General features: G+C 40.4%; 1 pseudogene; it reads right to left on the bottom strand.

Moving 5' to 3' along the window:
- Positions 1-354: 354 nt before the first annotated feature.
- LOC148024968 (small ribosomal subunit protein uS3x pseudogene) overlaps positions 355-20760 on the bottom strand; it is a 37755-nt pseudogene continuing 17349 nt past the window's right edge.

The following is a 20760-nucleotide window of genomic DNA, read 5'->3' as shown; positions in this document are numbered from 1 at the left end:
GGCCCCAACCTTCCCCAAAGGTCATGACCATTTGGCCACTCCAATGTCCACCTCTTCAAATCTTGCCCAACTTCTTGGCCATTTTTCCGTCCGAGCTCGGAATTGAGCTCTGAAAAATCCTGGGCGTTCGGCTTAGCATCCTGCATTGGCCAGTAGCTCGTGTCAACCCGCACGACTGTCTGAAAAATTATGAAAAATCAACAAGTGTCGCTCGGGCACCTTTAAAGCACTTTGGCGCTTAAAATCGTCCTAGATCGAGCCGCCGCCTTTGACGTTGCATATTTTTCCCTTGATATTCATAATTTTTAGCTATTTTTAAGCACTTCTTGGCACCTAAATTCCGCTCTCATAATAGCCCTGTTGCTCATGTATATCTATTTGCTACTGACTATTACCAAAACTTTGGCCATATTGTTGCCCATAAACATGCTGCCCAAGATTGCATGATGACTGTCCAACATGACTACAATGGTGTCCTTGCATCCTAGGTTGACCATAAATATGATGAGTGGCAAGTCCATGAGCATAGGTATCAGCATGATGCTGGTCATAATCACTGGCTTGCTGCTCATGCATTGCATAAGAATCTCCATATGCATGCTATTGATCAATGTTATATGAGCTACCATATACATGTCCATGATCATGACTTGCATAAGAACTATGTTGCTACATGAAGCAGTGCTTGTAAGCGTAATCATGATGTCCATTACCATGTGCATGCTGCCCATGTGCACCTACATTAGGGCCTTACTGCCCAAAACTGCCATGTGCATGCTGCCCATTGCCATGTGGATGCTTCCCACGTGCACCTGTATCAGGACCTTATTGCCCAAAATTTGCATTTAGCCGTTGCATATAGCTTCCACTATGGGGGAGGTGCTGTCAATTGCCATGTGCATGCTGCCCAAAACTGCCATGTGCATGCTGCCCATTGCCATGTGCATGTTGCCCATGTCCACCTGTATTAGGGCCTTGTTGCCCAAAATTTACATTTTACCTTTGCATATAGCTTCCACTACGGGGGAGGTGCTATCCCAAGGATGGGTTAGAAGGGTTCATCACGGGTGAGGGGAGGACGGGCTCATCATGTCACATAGAGGGATTTCCTAGCTCATAGGTGCTATGGGGAAAACCATAGGTGCTACCAAAACCTTGCTGGCCATGTCCCATCTCCAAGGGGGGAAGGCGATTGGTCTCACGAGGAGGACCATGCTCCTTGGGCTGAGCCGAGGAGGGTGAGTGGGTGGAGGGTGCCCATGCGCTCTACAAGTAAGTCCACCTTAGCCATCATCTCGCTATGATGCTGATCTTGGCGGTTTTCCACCTCCCTATGGTGGTGTTCCATCTCTCGATGTCGCTCATCATGATGGGTCTCATGTTGACATAGTGTGTCATTAAGCATAGCAAAATGGTCCATCTTGGGGGCCTCTTCTTCAAGCATGTCTTCACAATCCTCTTTGGCAGAGTTAGGATCATTCATAGATGCATATGAATCTCTAATATTGTGCTGGAAGTCCTCCTAGGTCTTGGCTTTACCCTTATGACCTGCCATACTAGGTGCAGTCTACCGGACCCCTCGTCACAAAAACTACAATATCTCGAGCTAGGAGCTCCGATCATCAAGCTGGAAGTCCTCCTAGGTCTTGGCTTTACCCTTATGACCTGCCATACTAGGTGCAGTCCACCGGACCCCTTGTCACAAAAACTACAATATTTCGAGCTAGGGAGCTCCGATCATCGAGCCTCTTGATTTGAAATGGAGCCCTTGATCCCCTCTACGAGACCATGCAAAAATATTTCTCACACTAAATATGCAAAATTTTCTGTAATTGACTTTTCAGAGCTGAGACACATGATATACCTATCTCCCACTGAACACATCCACCATACATCCATCAAGTCATACATGTTCTCTGCCAATACATGTGCATTTAGCCATCATACATCCACCAAGTCATACATTTTCTCTACAATACGTGTGTATACATCCATCATACATCCATCAAGTCATACATTTGTTGTCCATACATATCCAATCTGCTTGGATGTCAATGATTGGGGCTCAGGCCACCAATTTAGAGTACCGATACCTCCACATCTGTGCGAATGAGATCATCCATGGGGTAGAGTTCAAAGATTACCCTTCCCTTGCAGGTGACACCCTTCTTGTTGCAGACATGTCCTCCAATTTATACTCCAAGCATGTGGATGTGTCCAAATTTGGCCTGAGAGCACAGAACACATTGGTTCTTCTGGTGTAACTATTGTGATTGTTTGCAAGGACCTTTTGGGTAAGGTTCATCATATAACTCTTGTAATGCTAGACTACAAGATCCATGCAGACAAAAATACTTTGTACAACACACTGCCATGCTTTGGCATCTATGTTTGTGGCCTTGTGTTTGATGATCTGTTGGCCAAGGGAGGCCTAGAGGCAGCAGAGAAGTGCAATATTGAGAAGGCTAAGCTTATGGAGCAATGTAAACAATCTAAATATTGCAATATTCTGGAATGTGATAGAGGTGAGAGAAAGTGCCATGTTCCAAGTGTGCTTATGAAGCTTTTCCAAGAGTCTGTCTTCTGTTTGCAGCCTCAGGGAGACTTCTACGCCCATCACTCAATCTTTGATTCCATGATTGCTAGTGTATTCCTATCCTATTCCATGTGCACTCTGCTTATACTCAGTATGTGTGGCACCTCCCACAGAATCACAAAAAGTACTCGGTCTTTATACCAGAAGATGATATTAGGAGTGGCAAGGCGAACAGTGAGGATATTTTGCTGAAGTTCTCTCCTACTCAGATACAAGAAATAAGAGAGGTAGTCATTAAGTTGATACCTGGACTAGTGTATGTAGATCCACGCCAACGACTCCCACATTTCAAGGATGCATTTGATCTCACAAGCTTCTTCATTCTTCACAAACTTCTTCTTCTTCTTCTGGAGTGTGAATAGTTACATTTTCAGGAAAAGGAATAGCAGGCCCTTGTTTGCCCTTCGGATCCCAATCCAACATAATCCTAACCTTGATACCCAGCACTCCCTATCTAAGTAAAACATGACGAACAACAGAATCAATGTAGAGATTAACTGGGTGACCGGATGCAATCATGTACCCATGCTTAAACTTCATGGACTTAGCTCTCTGAGCTTTGAGTTTGCCACTGACAATGACCTCACAGCCCTTAGCACCACTTTGCATAATGAATCTCAAAACTCCATAGCAGGCCCTTTGAATGGCAAGTCCACCCAAAAGCTTGTACCACAATGACTCAGCTTGGGCAATCGCACAAAGCCCATGGTTGTTGACCTTCTCAGCATAAAGCTCCACAGTTCCTTCATGGAAATTGAACCTCTTCTGAACTACAAAAGTCAGTTCTCCGATTCTACGTCCTTTCTCATCGAGAACATTCTGAGTCTGGTGGCACGGATGATGATCTTTGTGTACATGGGAGTGACGCGGACCTTGATGCCCGAGTATCCATCTTCTTGGGACCTTCACACCCTCAACTAGTGCATACGGTAGGTCACAGTTGATGATCTACTAGCTATGCACACATGCAACCTGCTGTGCCTCCCAAAGAATTATCAAATGAAGTACTACTTCTACCACATATTTTCATGGCCGTAGCTCTTGTACGTGGCAGAGGATTATAACAAGAAGATTGTTGGATATGTCCTCGCCAAGATGGAGGAAGAATCCTTAGAATGCCATGGCCATATCACTTCATTGGCCGTGCTGCGGACTCACCGCAAGCTTGGCCTGGTGACCAAGCTGATGAATGCCGAACAACGAGCTATGCAGGAAGTGTTTGGGGCAGAGTATGTCTCTCTGCATGTGCAGAAGAGCAACTAAGTCGCCTTCCATATTTACACAGAAACCTTAGGGTACAAGATCCATGATGTGGAGGCTAAACGAATTGCCATTTTTATCCCCTTGCCTCCAATCTATCCAAGCCTCGTTCCATAGCTTATTTGGTCTTCAAGAAAGCTGCCATCCCCCTGCAGTACTCCATCACTGCTCCTCACAACTCCTGTTGTCCATACTGTACCTATCTGACTAGTTTTTTTATAAAAAAAATAGAACTAGATGTGAGAAAAGAGAAAGAAGAAAGGACCAAATACCTATGCTCTGATACCAACTGTAATGAAGGAGACCTAGGAGAGAGAAGGAGAGAAGGAAGAAGACTACAGAAGAGAGCAAAGGAGAGAGAAATACTAGGAGAAGAGAGAGAAAGAAAGGAAAAGAGAGAGAAAGAGAGAGAAAGAGAGAGAAAGAGGGGAGAGAGAGAGAGAGAGAGGAAGCCATGGGAGCTGAGGGTGAAGGTGAGGAGACATATTTGTATTTATCAAATAGTCCCCTAATCAGGTCCTTGTACACCTTAAATATCCCATCAGTGTAACCAGGTATTCGCATGTGCTAACCCCGTGTTAATCCCGTGTAAGACCCTCTAATCCCATTATTTACAGAAATACCCTCTTAAATATGATGAAAAGCATGAAGAAACCTTAAAATTATCTAGTTGTTGCCTTCTTAAAGTGATAGTTGATGAAGTTGATGTTGAGGAGCAACTAGACACCTAGATGGAAGCACTAGTTTCAAAGGACCTGGATGTTGCTAAATTTAAAGTAGAGATTGTAATTGAAGAAACCACTATAGAGGTTGATGAGCCATCTGATAGTCCTTCAAGCCTTATTGTTCCATCTTTGCCTACTTTCCCAATTAAAGACAAGCGATACATATTATTGTCTGATCTCCAAGCTCTTTTCAATTTGAGAGAAGATTATTGCTTGGCAATTATTGCAAAGGCATGTGTAGATGCAAAAGGCATGGTGGATGTTGAAAATGAGTCCAAGGAGGACTTACTTAAATTAGATACTCAAATATTTGATGATATGTTTATAAATGCATCAAATGCTTTATCCTTATGTTTAAGCAAGGTTAAAGATGTTGAGAGAGAGTTACTAGCTTCTGACAAAGAGTTTGACCAATTTCAAGAGAAGCTTGGAATCTCCAATTTTGGAAGGGAGGAGTCAGAATATGTAAAGGAGATCAAGGATATCAAGGAGACATCAATCAACTTATGGAATCCAAGCAAACTTGAGAGTGATGAAAATCAAATGGTAATGCATTCTTTTGTTTTTGTGGAATCACATACATATTTTCGTTTTTTTCATTCTGACTATTGCTTTTACAGTTGGAGATTGCAGATGAGGATAATTTCTTGGGAAGAGCCAAAGGATCGAGAGTTGGTGGTAGTTCCCTAAAGGATGTTTCACTTGGGCATTACATATCGAGGATTGATCCCAATATTCTGTTGGTTTTGCATAGCATTTTCTTAGAGGAGGCCTCATGGCCAATTGTCTGTGTTAAAGCACTTACAAGGCTTATTGGATACTCGGGTTTGCAATAAAATGCGCACAAAGTTATGTTTTTGGAAAAGACAGTAGCCGAATATTTGGTTATGGTCCCAGCTGGATACTTCATTGCATACTCATCTTATGTTTTAGCAGCAAACAAAATAGATATCAAATCCATAGCTAGATATAAGAGAAGAAAGTTTTTACGTTATAGAGGACAAATGCCCGAGGAGGAAGAGGATGTAAACGCTCTTAAAAGCTAGCCATGTATATAACATTTTGAAAATAGTATCGGTATTTTAGATTCCACCGTATTTATTATGTTATTTGAAGTTGTCTTCGAAAAAACCAATTGAATAACTCTTGAAGAGCATTGGTTTTTGTTGCTCCTCCTCCATGTCTAATGCTCCAAAAGAAACACATTTGTGCTTGGTGGTGAGATTTCTCCATACTTTGGCTACTGTACGTTGCTAGGGGCCCTTGCTCTTCCACAAAAAAGGCCCATGAATAAGAAGAATATGATGTGACAACCCAACATGAAATAATCAATTTAAATCATTAAACCTTGTTTTTAAAAGAAAAAGGTTCAAATTTATGTCCATCTTACCAAGTAGAAAGTAATATCCTTTTCTCCCCAAGCTTCCTTGATTGCTTGAACAAGATTCACAATTGACTCCAACACTCCTACAATGCATTCATTTGTTTACTAGTATGATTTCTTACATAGAGACATTTGCTAATACCTCTCTTGTTTTCCCTGAGGCTTTTGGATCCTTTCTTAGGTGAACTTGACCTCCATGAAAACCCATTTTTGATAGTAAAGCCTCACATTTATCAATACAGTCATCTGACAAAGATATTGGGTTTATTGAATACGCATAGTCAAGATGCAATCTGAGTAACTTATCAATTATTCTAATCTCTGCATGTAATGTACAAATATGAATGTTCCTTAGAGACATTGGGAGAATAGGATCCCATAAGCCATCCACGTTTTTGAACTTACTCAAATCTATAGAGTTTCGAGTCGGGGCTCTTCTTGCTAGTCGCAAAGTACTCCATTCTTAGGATCCCAAACTCTGTTGAGATTCAGCAATCACACTCACTAAACAGCCTCTTTGTATGGAGCTTCAGGGCCAAGGACATGCAGGCTAACCTATCCCATATGCACAGTGGTGCCTACTGCAGTTTCCTACTTTCCTATAAAGCATTGTACTTGCTTCCTTTTCTTAATGCAATGATAGTACTCTTTTCTTTTCAGTGAAGTGTCAATGTCATTGCCCACATACACACAAGATTGTGTTTATGAGTCCAAGTATCAATCTTGGAACCTAATTCACTTGTGTAACAAAGAGTGTCTTTGTCTTCTCCATCATGAGTCCACACTTCTCCTTCCATCCACCATAACTCACTGCCATGCTCTAGATCCCGCATGTTTCTCAACATGGTATCAGAGCCCAGTCGGGCATGGCTCAGCTCAGCTTAGCTCTCCTCTGCCCTCTCTCAGCTCATGTTAATCTCTGGTCAGCTTAGTTCCATCCCATGACTTCATCTCCCAACTCTACCCTCACTTAAGCTTCCATGGCAGCCATAGCCAGCAACACCCTATCAGATTGAGCTACTTATATCTCACTCCACAGGTCAAATCTCTTGGAGCTTCCTTCTGGAAAAGTATTCTCCAACTCAGAAAGCTTCCCTGTATCACATCAATCCATGACATTTGGCTATCTGAAGCTCAGCATTGTGAAAATTCCTAGTCACTGCCATAGTCTTCAACTGTGACCTGCAGGACATACCCTCCATGGAGCCTTTATATCTCTCTCTGTAGAGCATATCTTCATGAACTTTCTTCTAGACATATCTTCCTCTACTTAGGGTGCTCCCTCCTAGCACAATAATCGACCACATTGGTGATCTACAGCCCTGGCATTGCAGACATTTGACATCGCTGCCCAAATCTGCGCCGTGTCTGTTCATCCACTCTGCATGCGCCATACAGGCCGCGATCTTGACGAGTAGGATAGGGCTTTTGAAGCGTTTGAAGTAAGCTTCATTTCCATAAAAAAAGTTTCGGAAATGATCAACCATAGCTCTTGCAATCTGCAAAAAACCAGGCCCCTATCTGAAACCCTAAACTGTCAGCCATAGCCAAAATCTCTCAAGCTTCTTTTTTCCTCATTTTTCTCACTCCTGACACTAAACCAGGCTAAAGCCCACTCTAATGCACTGACCCAGCATCAAATCAAGGAGGGGAAGGACCTGAGAAGATTGAAGAACAACCGAACGATCCCGAACAAGAAGAATCAAGCTCAACATCAACACTGACATAGTGTGTTTTCACACTGTCATTAACTGTGTCTCTTGACACATTGCAATCTGCTCTTCTACTGATAAAATCTCAGAATTCTGGTGTTGATTTGCTGCTGATCTTGCAACCTCAACATGGGAAAAGACTCTCCAAATGCTCGATTCAAAGGAGTCGGGTTCCATGCTTGGCAAACCCGCATCAAGCTCATCCTGATGAAGAAGGGTCTTTGGGCCATCACAAATGGCAAAGAGAAGAAACCTCGAGATGCGAACCTTGCAGTTACTTGGAAGAAGAATGATGACAAGGCACAAGCCATCATCAAACTGGAATTGGACGACAGCTACATCCATCATGTGGATGCCTGTGACACGTCCCATGACACTTGGGATAAATTGGATACCCTATTTGGTGCACAGTCAAAGTCGTCTAAGTATGGTCTATTAATTGAATTTTTCCGACTGATATGAAGCCTCATACATCCCTGGCATCCCATCTGAACTACATGGAAAGCCTGCTTACTCAATTTGCAGGAATAAAGTTAAAAATGGATGAAGATGTCTGTATTGGTGTCTTGTTAAAAAGTTTGCCTCCTACTTATGATAATGTATCAACCACTCTAACTAACATGCCTGATCCTCAACTTGTTGATATTAAAGCCTCTCTGCTAGAAGAAGAAAAGAAACTTAAAAGCAAAGAAGAGCCCAACACTTCAAAGGATGAACAAATGTTATATGTAAACAACAGATACAAAGGTAAAAAGGAACCGCTCTTTTGTGACTTCTGCAAAAGGACTGGACATACTGAGAAGTTCTGTCATGCTAGGAAGAGGTCCCAAAAGGCCTATCTTGCAGCTGTGAAAGAAGAAGAAGACCATGGACCAAAAGATGAAGAAGAAGATGAAGATGAAGACCACCAGGATCGGAAGGACAAGACTCATCAGTCCTTCTACTCTCATTACTCTGATAGACTGTTTTAAAAGTCTTGTACTTCCTTGCCCTAATGCTTCCTGCCATAAGCTTTGTAAACTCCTTATGTAACTTGGCATTACAGTCCCTGTACACTTTATGAGGCCCCTGTTACAGCCTCTGGATGTCCATCATGTTTTGGTGCCCACACTTAGCCTTTTCTGCGACAGCCTCTGGTGTCTACCATGTTTGTGGTGTGCCCACACTTTGCAGGTGGTTCTCATTACAGCCTCTACACACTTTGTGCCTTTCTAGTTGTGATTAAGGAGGGGTGTTGAGATTCAGCAATCATACTCACTAAACAGCCTCTTTGTATGGAGCTTCAGGGCTAAGGACATGCAGGCTAACCTATCCCATATGCACAGTGGTGCCTACTGCAGTTTCCTACTTTCCTATAAAGCATTGTACTTGCTTCCTTTTCTTAATGCAATGATAGTACTCTTTTCTTTTCAGTGAAGTGTCAATGTCATTGTCCACATACACAAGATTGTGTTTATGAGTCCAAGTCTCAATCTTGGAACCTAATTCACTTGTGTAACAAAGAGTGTCTTTGTCTTCTCCATCATGAGTCCACACTTCTCCTTCCATCCACCATAACTCACTGCCATGCTCTAGATCCCGCATGTTTCTCAACAAACTCTCCATGCAATAAATACAAGGATATTTTGCATTGGCCCCATTACTTACTCCAAGCATACATTTGATAGTTTTTAAGTCAGCACTCATGTGCCATTCCACATTAAAACTACCAACACCATCGACTATCAACATTTCACCTTCACTTTGAGACTTTATAATATCAGGAATGCCTGAATGAGAGAATAACCATTTCAAGATTTCATGACTTTCAGTTGGGCAGCACCAATCCACCAAAGCTCCATCTCAGATTGTATTTTAAATTATTGCTCTGGCTTCCTGCCGGTACTGTAATCCAATGCCCTATTCATGATACAGATGCTGACTCTTTCCATCTTTTGTCCCTTTTGAATCTGTGCTTCATCCAAATTTAGTGCAAATTTCAAAATACCACAACATTCTTGGACAATAAATTTATACATATGGACCATTGCAATCTAGACTCTTTTAAGATCAATCAAAATATTATTAAATGTGTTGTATTCAAAAAAGGCCTTTGTTTTATGTTTTTCATAGGGCATGGATCCTTCTATATGAATATACTCCCCAAAAACATCTGGAATCCTACAATTCATAGCTATCCTAGCAATTGAAACTGCAAGAGGCTGAGGCAAACCAAATGCAGTTATTCTATGACATTTAAGATTTGTAAACCACAATTTAGAGAGAGCACGATAACCTCTACGACTGATACCCATACTGTCACATGTCTCCACTATTTCATCTGGTTTAACTATTCCTTTTAAATCTTTCACTAACTCTTTCGGAGTTTGGCTTCTCAAGTCTACATTTTCAAGTAATTTAAGAATCCTTATAATGTCCTTCTTTGTCATGGTTTCTTTAATAAGCTTAATACTCTCATCATTCTCTCGAATATTAATACCTGAAATATTAGAGACACATCTCTTTGCAAGATTTAGTCTCCTTTTCTTCACCCGACTACACAAGTCCATTATATTTTTAAGTGATTTTTTTCTCTGTCTAAACCCTATTGGAGTTTCTTTCAAGCGTAGTAGTTTTTCTTGCAATGACTGATTAGAGTTTTCTAGATTATCAACCTTGTCCGTTAGCTCAGAAGTAGTTTTTTGTGCCAATGTTAATGCTTCCTTCATTTCATGCATTTGTTCTGTAAATGTAAAAGATGCAGAATATAACCTCATGCAATAGGCAAGCATCCCATGACAACCATCTCCAACATACCTTATGAAGTTTTGAATATTGTAAAAAGGAGGATGCTTACTTGTAGAGGGGTCCGAAGGATAAATATTTCCATCCATCCATAAGTCTACATGCTTCTTTCCTTTGTAATCACAACCTGTTAGCTTCATCCTTGTCCAACAATGCTTGATGGTGTATACTCCTCCAAGATGAATAGACAGGATCTAACTGAATAGTAAGTTTATACTTGCGTGGTGGGGCTACACTTGTATTGCTAGAAGAGGTACTGGTAAACATTTTGGTACCCTAAACGGGACAACAATATCATAGAGAAGTAAATAAAAACCACAAGAAAGAGAGGTGTAGAAAATGAACATCAAGGAACACAAACGAGCGACGTCTTTTGGTGCGAAAATTCAAAAATACAAGATTTTGCAATTTTCAAGAGAATAAGACTGAAAAGATGACACTTAACGTCCATTAAAGATTGAAGATATTTAGTACCTGACCTCTTAAATGAATCATATATTCTCTCATTAATCACGTCCATGCAGCCAAATTTGGAGGGTTTTTCTTTTCTAAACCTCTTCTAATTAGCAAGTTAATCATTTTCTTACGAGTGCCATTTTGAAACATTTTTGGCTCTAATGCCTTCTTCTCTAGTTTAGCTATAAATAAGAGGCATGGGGAGTAGTTGAGAGAGGTTCGAACAAGAGGGGAGATGCCCTTCTCAGGAGTATAGAGCAAGAGGGAGGAAAAGAGACGGAGGTAGAGGGATACCCCCCGTCGCTCCCCCCTCCCCCCCTCCTCGAGACTGCGAGAGGGAGCTAGAGAGAGGGATAATTAGAAAGAGAGAGAGGGAAGAAGATCCCGAGAGGGAATTAGAGATGGGTTTAGAGAGGAAGAGAATTAACTCAGCCTCCCCTTGTCTCGATCTTCAACTCAACAAGCTGCTCTCATGCTCTCCCATCCCGAATTCATTCCACCTTCTCTATCCTTTGAACTCGCTTGTTCACAAACTATGGCTCCAAAGCAACGAGGCGAAAAGACCATGAAATCCACCGCAAATGGTCAAAGAATGGGCATTGCTAGAGATATAGAAGTTCTCAAGGTTTCCGAAATCGCTACTACCAAACAAAACATCGGGTGTGGTGAACACAGGCATAAGCAAAGAAGAATTTCCCAATGACATCATGCCAAACCAGATTGTTCACAACTCAAAAATAAGCTATTATTTTCATATTGCCACATAAAATAATGTGTAGATAGATTAATTGAGATTATAATTCATAAAATCATGATAGAAATATTTGCAGGAGGTTATTGCACGAAATGAGTAAAGGATATTATGTGCACTCGAGATTAGTAAAATAGCTTGATATACTGATTGACAAATGCGACAATGGTTAGGATTTGATTAATGCTTAAAAAGTAAAAGTCTATTTAAAGAATCTTGTAAATCATCTCGTTAAATTATTGTTGCAATATTTTTCTAAGTACCAACTAAAGGAATTTCACTTATGTTGGGTAAGTTAGCCCTAAACAGGAAATTCGCATCTTGCTTAACAATGTTGAAAAGATTTGTACTCAACGCTTCTTTATGGGAAGAAAAATCCTCATTAGAATGTAAGGTTACCTTGGGTTAAGGATCTACCTTGGCCGTGTGAAGCTATGAACCGCATGATGGTGTGATTGTCATTGTTTGAAAGGATTGTTTGTGTTTGCTAGAATCTAGATCTCCGATTAAAAACATTGACAAACAGGATAAAAGGAAAGATCGCGCTAGGCTACCCTCAAGCTAACTGCTGCAAGATGCTACTCCAAGGGGGTCATGATTATCACTTCGAGAGTCTTAAATCGACTCCGTGTAGTGGAAAGGTTTGTCCCTAGGGATAGTATCAAGCAATAGGAAATGTGGATGCCAGGGGGGGATTTGGCCATAAATTTGGCATTACTCCTAGAATCTAACAAGCCCTTCGTGACCTAGGATGGGATCCTAAAACCCTAATACTAGTTATATGGGAAGAATCTTGGTGGACAGAATACCCTTGTGGAATTCTGTATATCTTTCATAGGATTGAAAAAATGGAAATTGTAAATAACTTCTAATATAATAAAGTAATTTGTTTTTTATTCAAAGGTTATTTGAATTGTATGCATGTCCATGAAATAAATTATGTGAAGGAACCTGTGATTCAACGGACTAATTAAGGAAGCCGGTTGTATATGTTTCAATAAATGTGATGTAGGTAATTAAAAAACTAAAGATGATATCGTCATCAAAGGAAAGCAGGTGGGTGTGACCCCTGATGGGTTTGTCCAATGGTAGGGTAGTCTCAGTTAGTTGGGAGCTTTTCTAAATCAGTGATGGAAATAGAAAGATGATAAATTGACCAACTAGTCGTTAGGTAGAACCGACTTGAATTGTTTTAGGGGGCTGGAATGGGATTTTGCATTATGGGAAAGAGGGTTGATGCACCGAACTCCCCTCTATCTCCCATTCTCTTTGAACCAAGTGCAATGGCAAGTGCATCGAGTAATCGTGTAGGAAGTGGAAACTGGAAATTACTGACGCTAGTTGGATGTTAGGAGATCCGTTTGATTTTAGGAACTTGAAAATTCAGGTTGATCCTAGTGGGTTTGGCCGAAACTCTTCCATTGCGATGTAGACTCAGTAGGGCCTAAGTGACAAACCCGTGATATGCGAAGGGAGCACCGGTGGGGCGACGTCATTTTGGAAAACCTACTGATGGACTACTAAAAGGTGCACCTTGGATTGAGACTGTTGGCCGATACCTCACACTTCTACATTTGTATACCTCATTCGTCTTAGTTGTTGGGTCCTTCCCAAAGTTATGGCCATTTAACTATAGTAGCCTTGTTTAGGAGAACATTTAAGATTTTGATAGTTTTTCTACAATGATGGTTCTTTCTTCTCATGGAGGATTGCTCGTTGCTTTATGAAGAATATTCTACCACACACTTGGATGTGAATGGTGGATTGGGTCATAGAGGTGGTTTGAATATTACCAAGGGAGAATTACTTGAATTATAAGACCATTATAGCTCCTCTCGAAGTATCAAACTACAATAAGAGATGTAGAAGAGTCTACTATAATCATCCTTGAATCTTCCTTTATTTTCTCACATTAAAGAAATCATGGCTGGTTCAAATATTGAGTATTATTTGGCTATGTAAGAGGTATCTTGTGACAAAGAGAGTGGAATCTCTTGAAATAATAAGGGTTTATCTAATCCTACGTAATGGGAGGGACTTCTAACTGAATGAAAATTACTATATAACTAGAAAATACAAGTCTTATCTATGTGTGAAGCCATATCCATATTGTATATTCATGTGTAGCATATGATACAAGGAAGCCATAGCTTGTATGAAGAAGAAGTACAGAGAGTTGGCACCATGATACTCACCTCATGCTTAATGCTATGGTGTCCAATGAGTACACATCCTCAATGGTTGGTGGGAGGTTTAAGCCTTTAGAACTCCAAGTTGGATTCCTCAAGTGAAAATGATCAGAAGCTCTTTACAAAGGCAAACTCTTGCCTTTTACATGGGCCTCTAGTTCTCTAAGTTATTTTAAATTCTTTCAAGACCTAAGGTTGAATTTTACTTTTATACCATCTCTCAAAGAATAAGGTTAATATTCATTTTTTACTAACATAACTCTCTTTTGTTCTTCCTTCTCTTAATCCATTTGCACTCCAAAGCTTGCATCCTAACATTGATTCCCTCTCAACTAGTATTGAAGGGGTGTTCAATGTTTGTGGGAGCTCTTTCAAGAAAGGAGTGCATGGAGTGAAGCTTTTTTGTGAAGGTCTAGGATTCAAGCTTCTTATTTGGCATTAATGCTTGATGTTCACACATTGATAGAGGTATTATTCTCATCATTAGGATCTATATCTGAGTCAAGAAGGTGCTTTAGCCATTGAGGCTCGATTTTAGGTTGTAATATCCTACTTTTGATAGTGGTTTGGTAGCCATTTGTGGCTATCTTTGAAGCAAACAAACTTGCCTTTGGATGCTTGGGAAGAGATATGGGTTGCCTCTTACCCACCCAACCTCCAATCCTCACTAAGAGAGCTAAAGAGGGGCACCACCTAGCCAAAGGGAGGATGGGCTAGGGCATCCCTTTCCTCAAAGAGAATGGAAAGAACCAAAAACACAACTTCACGAGAGAGAATTTGTAGCCCATCTTAATGGAAATGAAGATGATGGAAGGTTAAGAGATGTGATGGCTCCTAAATTCTCCCATGAACATATATATAACATGAGAAAATAAGGATTTCCCACCAATAGAGCATATGGCAAGTCTTACTTAATAAGTTTAAGTATAAATGTAGAGGGAGAATTAGAAGAGAGTACATATGATTTAGACACCATACTAGAATATGAGAGAGAGAGAGAGAAAGAGAGAGAGAAGAGAGGGAGACAAGAGGAGAAGAGGTAGAGGAAGCTTGCCATTATGCTACATAATAAAAGAGACTCACTCATAGCTTATCTCAAAGAGATGGACTAGCATGAGGGTATTCTAGAGTGCTCTCATATGCTTGACATTTTTTTTTTTACATCTCCATGGGCTCCTTATATAGCCTCCATGAGGGATTAGATTAAGCTATTTTTTTTTATTAACATAATCCTAGATGATGCATGGCATTTTTGAAAATATGGAAAATAGTGGATGGGACAAGTCCCCACCTTGGTTATCATGCAAGAAGCCAAGGGTGGTGGTAGACAAGCTAAAGAAAGGGAGCTAGATTACAAGAGGTGGGTGCCCAAAGCACATTATTATAATATATTTACAAGAAGGATAAAATGGGAAGCTGATGTGGTGAAAGAGAGAAGAAAATTGCATGTAGCCAATAGTTTGTGCCTTCGTAACTTCAAATCGGTGAAGAATCTGAAAAAAGTTTCTTATGCAACTTTGTAGACCAGGTTGAAACCGCGATGGGGTAACGCATGAATTTTTTTGAAATTTTCTTTGCTTTGGGATTTATTGAAATGATAAAAAATGACTTCCAAAAGCTGCTTTGACTTTAGTTTCTCATATATATATAAATACATATAAGTATGTGACAGAGGGAATCCATGCTTGTAAGCTTTTGTGTAAGATCCAAATGACACCATGATGTGAATATTTACTTGTGTATAAGGGTGAGGTGTCCTCTAATGATGGTGATAGATTCCAAATCTTGGTGATGCAGGTGGAACGCACGTGTAGTTGGAGGCTAATCCTTTGAAAAAATCTATGCACTCACTCAACCCGTAGGTGTAATCCATTTCCATCTTAACCCATCCCTTTTACCCTTTACATTGACATCCCTCCTAAGAACTTGTTCCCCCACTTGTTAGAGTTATCATAATTGAGAAGCAATAATGTAGCATACCTAGTGCTTGAAGAGTAAACCCAAAGTGATATGGTAAGACTCTTGATAGGGTTTGTGGTAGAAATCCAGTTTGTAAAAAACCCAGATCACTAGTTTGGACTAGGATACTTCTGAATTACTTCTATCTTTGAATTGTACAAAGATTTTGATAAAATTTTCATCTGAGAGAATTTTCATACTTGCTTATGATTAATTTTCAAATATTATGTAGGAGGCTGAAAGTGATTTGTGAAGGCATATTGCATGTATTTGGTCTTAGATGATAGTTTTATGCTCAAAAGTTAGCCATAATACTTGGGACATGTTGCAATATATTCATATGCCTTTATAAGAATTTTGAGCTTATAGTTGGGTATAACTTAGTATTTTTGGTGTGCCATACTTTTATCATTATGGATTCTTTATCGAATTTATACATATCCTAGCACATATGGTTCGCCTATTTCAAATTGGATTTGCATTTGATCATAGGATTCATGATCCAGTCTTTCAAGATGATAATGTCACTATTTTGAAAGTGAAAAAGGATTAGGTTGTTGTGATGATTTTGATATACTATTGGTATCTATTAGCACTTGAGGGGTTCACTATATGCATATCCTCTATATCATGCGCATTCAAAGCCTATTTATAAATACCTTTATCTACAAAATTTTCATGAATCAAACACAATCTTTTTTTATTCAATTTTTAATAAATAACCCCTTTATATGACACCCTTCTATATATTAAAAATGTATAAAAAGTATATTTTAAAATTTTCTTTTTTTGAATTCATGTGATACAATGTATAGTTGCGAGTGACCCTTGTCCCTCAAATATTATCAGTTTTCACAAAACAAAGATTCTATCCTTGGGATAGGGAGACATCCTTGAGTGGATCCATGGATATGGCTTTCTAATAGTTCAATTTAGCCAAGTTATCTATTACTTGGGATGCTCCTCCAAGCATGAAGCTCATTGGGATTAGGAAGACATCCTAGATCCATGGATATACCTTTAGGACAGTCAATTTGGCCAAGTTATCCATCACTTTTGGGGGCCTCAATTGATGCATGCAACTCCCTCACAAAACACCCTATATATAAATTTGAACGTTTTTAAAGTTTTTCCTAAACTTAAAGATAGGAAGTCTCCAATCTCATGGTTTTATGTCCTAGTTATTAGAGATTAAATTACTTCTTGTTTATTTGTTACTATTTCCTTGGACAAAGTCGCTCAAACCTTGACTTACATATGTAAATTTTTAAGAGAGGTGAAGTCTCCAAACTTTGCTACAATCGAGGTATCATTGGATTCAACACTTTTCTTTTATGGATGAGTTCTCAAAACTTTCTTAACGTGCTAGAGACCATACTCATTGCATCAATCACTCTTTCTAAAATCAATCTTATCCTTCAAAAACAAGACAAACTAGGCAAAATTAAAAAAGATATTTAGAGCATTCTTATAGCATGTAATGTCCCCATTACTTAGTTTATTTTAATGTGTCTATACATTCCAAAGAAAATTGATTTATATTGCACATTTTTAAAAGTAACTCTAATTATGAAACTGACTCTCATTATGAAGATGATTGTTCTTATTAATGAGGTATTATATGCCAGTTCATGGAAGGAAGACTTGGGAGACCTTCCCAAGACTAGCTTATTAAGACTATGTTTGTAGTATAGAACAACAAAAAGAACTAGCCTAGTGGATAGTCACTTGGCAGTTAAGTGCACTTGGGTGACGATATTGCCAAGATAGGTGACCTCCCGGGAAGATTCTCCTACAAGCTAGTGGGAGCTTCTCATGCACAGCCAACGGTGCCAACGAAGTCTTTGTAGTCCATTGCCAAGTATGCCAAGGCCAAGATGCCAAGGTCTATGCCTTGGTCGCCACCTTGGTCGTGAGCCTTGGAGTGAGGGAAAATGGAGCCCCTCCCTAAGTCATCAATGACATAGTCAAAAACACTAAAAGAAAGTATTTCCTCTTTATAATCGATGACATCATAAAAAACACTAAAAAGCAAACGTCCTCCTTTTACCCCTCCTGCCGGTTACTATATAAATAGAGGTAGAGCATCACATTAGCAACACACATAGACACAACAACGATCCATGCAGAAGTCTCTCTGCTGGTTGATGCAACGAAGCTCTATTGCAACTAGTCGAACCTCTCTCTCTCTCTCCACACCTACGTGGGAGTGCTGCTTGAATCCATCGGCTTCTTCCATGGCTCCCAAGAGATGTCAAGATGCTGAGCGAGATCACACTTAGAGAGCTCCCCAACACGAGGAAGTAGCTACTATTGAGGAAACTCAATATGATACTAAAGCGTAAGCAAAAGTTAATCCCAAATACATTCAACTCGAAGGACCCATTATTCCACAACAAATGGTGGTTGCCGTCATAAACCATAATCACGATGGATGGTAACCCTTATAAAAGAATACTCCCAGTTTTTCTCAAGATTAGGACATCTCGATTTATCTAAGAAGGGAAGAATGTAATGTTCCCATTACTTAGTTTATTTTAATGTTCTTATACATTCCAAAGAAAATTGATTTATGTTGCACATTTTTAAAAAGTAACTCTAATTATGAAATCGACTCTCATTATGAAGATAATTGTTATTATTAATGAGGTATCATATGCTAGTTCATGGAAGGAAGACTTGGGAGACCCTCCCAAGACTAGCTTATTAAGACTATGTTTGTAGTATAGAATAACAAAAAGAGCTATTCTAGTGGATAGTCACTTGGTAGTTAAGTGCACTTGGGTGACGATACCTGCCAAGATGGGTGACCTCCTAGGAAGATTTTCCTACAAGCTAGTGGAAATTTCTCACGCATAGCCAACGGTGCCAATGAAGACTTTGTAGCTCATTGCCAACTATGCCAAGGCCAAGATGCCAAGGTCTATTGTAATATTTCCGCATGAAATATTAAAGAATTTTAACCACTACATGCCCGCGCAAAAGTAGTGCTAAGTCATTTCCTGCAAAACGGAATAATATTAGTGGCTAAGCCCTTACCCCACATGCTTCAATAAACAGCTCACCGGATCGAGCATAGGAGGCCGAGGCTAAAAACTCGCAAGACCACACACGAACACCCTTCATGGGAAAGGCAAGTGGATAGTGGATAAGAAGTTTGCAAATTTTTTTTATGATAACCCCCTCCCCTTAGTCGATGCATGGCAAGGAGAGGGAGTGTGAGAAAAAGCATGAGTCGTGGAGGGCATGGGGAGTGGCATGCAACCCGACTCATGAGAGGCTATCCCTCCCCCCCTTACTCTATATAACCTCCACCTTAAGCTTGGGGGGAGGAAGGAAGAGAGAGAGAAGACAGTTCGACATCCGCCAGGTTGCCACGCTGCCGCCATATCCGCCATGGGCTGCTGCTGTGCCAGGCCGCCTCGCCTTCACCTGCGCCATCATCATCACAATCATTATCATCATCATCCTCCTGCTTGTCGTCAATCTCCTCCTTCCCAATCATTTCCTCCCCACATTTCTGTCAGAAGAAGAAGCTTGAGAAGCTTCCTTGGAAGCTTCTAACTTTGAGCTTCCATAAAGCATGTTCTCATGTGCATTGCGGGTTTGTCTTAAAACCCCTTCCGTAAAGACAGTGTCCTACGCAAAGGTGAAGATATCGGGCGGAAAGGGATTTGCAACACGTAAAGAATCCAAGGGGAGTTGATGAACTGGAATTTGACTTGTCAATAGCTCCCAAGAAAATGGCAAGAGGCGCTCACGTGGGAGTTTCTACCCCGAGCACACGTGTGGACAATACCTCGAATCCCAATGCCCAAGTTCTTAGAAGATTAATTCCGCATAAAAGAAATGCATTAGGCACGTTTAAATTTCATGGGAAGAATGCATTCAAACATGTTTTTAACACACTTACTCGAGTTATATACATTTGGAAATTTTAAATGCAATTATCCATTCGTTTACAAAGTTAGTGCATGTCATGCCTTTGAAAAATGCTTGCACTTCCAAGTTGCAATCTCCTTGAATGTATAATTCATAAATTAGAAGAGGGATCGTGCTAAGAAGGATAGAGCTTGTCGCATGTTGCACTTATGATTTAAATCCATGAACGTGATTCGTATAAAGGCTAATCTTAGACGCCATTGAATGTTGTCCAAGAATTGCATGGCATGAAAAGGAAACCATGATCTTGCCTGTTGCATGCAAGGATGCTTGCATTTTAAGTCGGATTAAGTGCCGTAGAACGGATTAAGTCAACAATAGTCTTATGACATTCGTCATGCATGAACTTCTTTTATCAAAGTTGTTTTAGAAGAAGATGCATTTCATATTAAATCTGTAAAGAGAAGGGCATGCTCGAAGGATACTACATTAGAGTTATAAATAATAGGGAAGTCGTACCGCCCGTGGAGGGTGGCATCAAAATCCACCCCTACCCTTCGAGGGTATGCCATGTAGGTAGGGTTGTTCCGCTCGAATGGCAGGGTGTTACAAAATGCCATCCAGGCGAGCATACTGATGTCGCATACTCGCCTCCTCCATAGGGGTTGGCTTTTGTAGCCCTGTATAGTGTGTGGGACTTCAAAAACTTTGTTCTGCCAATAATCAGCCGCTTCTGTGCCCCAAGAGGTCGGGGTTTTTTCTCGCTCTTCCAACCATCTTTGCCCCAACCGGCCACCGATTGCGATCACCTCATCCATCACCTTGAGCGGCAAGACCCTCCGCAGACTGTTGGGTAGGAGAAAACTAAAGGTGAATGGATCCTTTCCTTGTTCTTGTATCTCCCACAGCACCAGTTCTGTATGGAATCCCGCGGAGATATCATCAGGGCAAGGTGGGAGGGGTGCAGATGGCAGCACGGCTGGTTTGGCTCTCAGCTATTTCCTGGCTTCCTCTACTAGCTTTCTGCGTCTTTCCCTAGATGCGGCTTGTATTTCCGTAGAT

Source organism: Lygodium microphyllum, chromosome 15 (assembly GCF_053477565.2).
Source record: "Lygodium microphyllum isolate KBCC chromosome 15, Lygodium_microphyllum_v1.1.10, whole genome shotgun sequence".
Classification (NCBI taxonomy): Eukaryota; Viridiplantae; Streptophyta; class Polypodiopsida; order Schizaeales; family Lygodiaceae; genus Lygodium; species Lygodium microphyllum.
This window is presented reverse-complemented; position numbering and strand designations above follow the sequence as displayed.